The following is a 5,048-nucleotide window of genomic DNA, read 5'->3' as shown; positions in this document are numbered from 1 at the left end:
GTTGTTGTTGTTGAGTTAGAGTCTCACTCTGTCGCCCAGACTGGAGTGCAGTGGCCGCTCCTGGCCACTCCAGCCTCGACCTGCTGGGTTCCGACGATCCTTCCGCCTCAGACTTCCAAGTAGCTGGAACTACAGGCGCGCGCTACTATGCCCGGCTAATTTTTGATTTATTGCAGAGATGAGGTCTCGCCAAGTTGCCCAGGTGGGTCTCGAATCCACAGGCTCAGGCAATCCACTCACCTCAGCCTCCCAAAATGCGGGATTACAGGCTGAGCCACCGAGCCCGGCTAGTCTTTCTTCTTATCTAATATCTGATACAACATTGCGTGTGATAGATAAATCAAATGGGTATTTAAATATTACAGCCAAATATAAGCTAATACGTTGAACAACTTAGGAGAAATGAACTAATTCCTTGAGAAATAGAACTTTTTGAAAGTGATACAAGTACAAATTCTAAAATACAAATAATTCTGTATTTATTAAGTTAAATCCATAACTAGCCTTCCTACAAAAGCTATGGGTTAATTCGCTTCACTGGTGAATTTTATCACATTCTTCTTCTTCCTTTTTCTTTTCTTTTATTTTATTTTTGTGTTTGGGTCTCATTCTGTTGCCCAGACTGGAGTGCAGTGGCACAATCATGGCCCACCACAGCCTCCACCTTCTGGGCTCAGGCGAGCTTCCCGCCTCAGCCTTCCCTGAGTAGCTGGGACTACAGGCACGTGCCACCATGCCTGGCTAATTCTTACCACATTCTTAAAGAAAAAATAATATATCTTGCATAAACCCTCCTGCAAAATAAAGGAAGAAAATATTCTTCCGAACACATTTTGTGAAGCAAGCATAACCTTACACCAAAAATGTGATAAGAACATTACAAGAAAAGAACATTCGAGTCAATATTCAGGCCAAGTTGTTCACTCCTGTAATCCTAGCATTTTGGCAGGCTGAGGCAAGAGGATTGCCCAAGCCCAGGGGTGCAAGACCAGCCTGGGCAACTTGGCAAGACCGCATCTCTACAATAAATCAAAAAATTAGCCAGGCACGGTGGTGCATGCTTGTAGTCCCAACTACTTGGGAGACTGAGGTGAAAGGATCGCCTGAGCCCAGCAGGTCGAGACTCCAGTGGCCCCGAGGGTGTCACTGCACTCCAGTCTGGGTGGCAGAGTGAGATTCTGATTCAGAGTAAGGAAAAGGAAATATTCAGTAACAGGTCTTTCATACTGTGGTACAGTGGTAGGAAGCTCATAGAACGGAGAGATTCCAAAGGATGGAGAAGGTCGCTGAGAAAATGACATTTAGACTGTGCCTGCATGGGAGTATTTTTTTTTTTTTTTTTGACTGAGGAATTTTTGATAGGGGATTATTTTGACCACGGGATATGAGCAAAAGGCATTCCAGGTAGAAGGCACGACATAAGCAGGAAAGGTGGAAGCATATTTATATTGATTGAACAGAGATTGGAAAGAACATTTGGATTTAGATCTTGGTTGCTGTTTGTTCCAAAGAGTTATTTTTTCATCCTCTAAATAATGGGACAGAGGATGTAACGTGATTATGTTTGCTTACGAATATTAGTCTGGGCCAGGTTCGGTGGCTCAGCCTGTAATCCCAGCACTTTGGGAGGCTGAAACCAGTGGATTGCCTAAACCCATGGGTTCGAGACTAGCCTGGGGAAATTGGCCAGACCTCATCTCTACAATAAATTTTAAAAATTAGCCAGGTGTGGTAGCACGTGCCTGTAGTTCTGGCTACTTGGAAGGTTGCGGCGGATCGCAGGAGCCCAGCAGGTCGATGCTGGGGTGGCCGTGAGCATGCCACTGCACTCCAACCTGGGCGACCGAGTGAGACTCCAATTCAAAAAAAAAAAAAAGAATATTAGTCTGAGCTGGACTCGGTGGCTCAGCCTGTAATCCCGTGCTTTGGGAGGCCGAGGTGAGTGAATTGCCTGAGCCTGCGGGTTCGAGACCCACCCGAATCACTTGCAAGACCTCATCTCTACAATAAAATCAAAAAATTAGCTGGGCGTGGTAGCATGCACCTGTAGTTCCAGCTACTTGGAAGGCTGAGGCCACTGCACTCCAGTCTGGGTGACAGGGTGAGACTCCAACTTAAAAAAAAAAGAATATTAGTCTGAAAACTATGTAAAACTCTAATATGAGTTGGAGTGTAGAGAAATCAGAGGTGAGTGGGCAGGTGAACTCGCAGTATAGTAATAACCTGGAAGGGGGAGTTACATAGTCAGGTTCCCCTTAGTAGTGGGTCTGGGAACACTGAAAGGAGTTTGCTGGCTAGTGAAGGAAACACCAGACAAACAAAGTTGCTTGAAATCTGGGAGCTGTGAAAATTGGGGGGATTGGGCATTACAAAGCATACATATAAAAGTAAAGTCAATATGGTTGCAGCCTAGGGGAGAGAAAATGGTAGGAGAAGAGTCTGGAAGGCAAGATACCATGGATTAGAAGACCAGTGCAGGTGTCCAAGCAAGAAATGGCCTCACTCCAAACCAAACTAAGATAATATTGAAGTTCGATAGAAAAACAGACATGCTGAAGAGTGATTTCACAATGAGTGTTCATGGAGAGAAGATGTTGGGTTGATTTAGGGCCCCACTGAGTTTAAAGATAGCCATAAAGCAATCCGGTGGATGTAGCTAGTAGTAAGTAGAAATTCAGATCTGACTTTGGGGAACTTGGTCAGGATGAAGAGGTGCTTTTGGATGGTCATTCTCTATAGAGAAGCTAATAAGAAAAACCATTTCTCTAGCAAGTGAATATCTGTAATGAATTCATCAATAATTCAAATATTATCTAAAAGGTACCACAGGAATGGACTGGCTATGTTTTACATCGAGGAATAAGGTAATTTTGTATTTTACCTTATGGTGCTTATCAACAAAGCTCAAAAAAAAAAGAAGAAAAAATCAATATTACTCATAAACATAGGTGCAAAAATCCTGAACAAAATGAAATCAAGCAATCAATAACAGTAATAATACATCATGACCAAGTAGGATTTAGCCCAGGAATTCAAGTTGGTCAAGCATTCATAAATTAATCAACATAAATGAATCAGTGTAATTCACCTCATTAGCAGAATAAAAAAATAAATATGATCATCTCGATAGATGTAAATAAACATTTGATAACATTCTACATCTATTTTTTTTTTCTTTTCATCAAAATCTCACTCTGTCGCCTAGGCTGGAGTGCAGTGGCGTGATCACAACTCACCACAGCCTCGACCTCCTGGGCAAGTAGCTGGTACTACAAGCATGTGCCACTACACCCTGATAATTTTTTTATTTTTTGTAGAGACAAGGTCTTGCCATATGGCCCAGGCTGGTCTCAAATTCCTGGCCTCAAGTAATCCTCCTGTCTCTGCTTCCCAATGTGCTGAGATTACAAGCATGAGCCACCACACCTGCTCTATTTATTATTTTATTTTCCTTTTCTTTTGGGAGGGGGTTGGAGTGTCACTCTGTCACCTTGACTGGAGTGCAGTGGCATGCTCACACCCACCACACCCTCAAACTGCCTGCCAGGTTCAGGCGATCCTCTCGCCTCAGCCTTCCAAGTTGCTGGAACCACAGGCGCATGCCACCACGCCCTGCTAATTTTTTGATTTATTGTAGAGATGAGGTCTCACCAAGTTGCTCAGGCTGGTCTTGAACCCACAGACTCAGGCAATCCTCGCTCCTTGGCCTCCCAAAGTGCTGGGATGGCAGGCATGAGTCACAGTGTCCAGCTATTAAAAAAAATAATAACACTCAGCAAGCTAGAGATAGAATACAATGCATGTAACCCAATCAAAGACAACTGTGAAAAACCTACAGGGAATACAGCACTTCATGGTGAAAAATTGATCACACTCCCCCTAAGAGCAGAATCAAGGTGAGAATATCTGTTCTCACTGCTTCTGTACACCAGAGTCTCTCTCTGAGTGAGAAAGCCTGGTCCTTCTAACACATGCTGGACCAATCCTGTCCACCCACGAAGACTGGCCCTTCACCCAGGGACGACCTCTCTATTATTCCCTGAGACAAGTAATTGCCCAGAACCAACTTTTGTGCCTTACATTGTCCCAGTGTGACCATGACAGTCTTCACTCCTGCCTTCTGAGGCTTACCAGAACAGTGCAGGAAGCGCATGCCTGTCAACCCAGCACTTTGGGAGGCCAAGGCGGGAGGATTGCCTGACCCCAGGAGTTTGAGACCAGCCTGGGCAACACAGCGAGATCCCATCTTTACAAAATCAGAAAAATTTAGCCAGGCGTGGTGGCTCATGTCTGTAGTCCCAGCTACTCGGGAGGCGGGAAGGATCGCCTGAGCCCAGGAGGTCGAGGCTGCAGTGAGCCGCGATCGTGCCACTGCACTCCAGCCTGGGTGACAGAGGGAGACCCCGACTTAAAAAATAAAATAAACGGCCTGGGAGCATGGGTGTAAGGATTAAACGAGTTCGTGCACTTTCAACACTGACGCCCGGCATGGCGTGAGCATCAGACGGGGTGTCACTCCCCACGATACAAACGGCTAAGTAACAGAAGATGAGGCCTGTGGGACAGAGGCTGAGACCGTAGCAGGGAGTTAGAGGACATGTCTGGAAAGGCTTGCTGAGGAAGGGACATTGAAGTCGCAAGTTGAGGAGTTGGCCAGGCATGGAAGAGCATTTAGGTGGAGGGAGCAACATAGACAAAGGGTCCCATGTGTGGGGAAAAAAAAAAAGCCAAGATGGCCACAGCAGAGTGAACAAGCGGTTGAGGGAAGGGCCGGGGGGCTGAGCTGCTGACCAAGAGGCCCTGGAAGGAGTTTGGGCCTTGTTCTGTGTAGCACATCTAACGGGTCTTAGAAATTCCCTGCCTCCTGGTCCAGGAAATCCTGGCTTCTCTGATAGCCTGAGGCAGGAGCTCAGGAGAAAGTTCTTTATTTTTTTTTTTTTCTTTTTGAGTTGGAGTCTCACTCTGGACTGGAGTGCCGTGGCCGCTCCCGGCCATCGCAGCCTCGACCTGCTGGGCTCCGGCGATCCTCCCGCCTCAGCCTTCCGAGT

The sequence above is a fragment of the Carlito syrichta genome, unplaced genomic scaffold, assembly GCF_000164805.1.
Source record: "Carlito syrichta isolate Samal-C Ts95f unplaced genomic scaffold, Tarsius_syrichta-2.0.1 Scaffold316060, whole genome shotgun sequence".
NCBI classification, from domain to species: domain Eukaryota; kingdom Metazoa; phylum Chordata; class Mammalia; order Primates; family Tarsiidae; genus Carlito; species Carlito syrichta.
Note: the sequence above shows the minus strand (reverse complement) of the source record.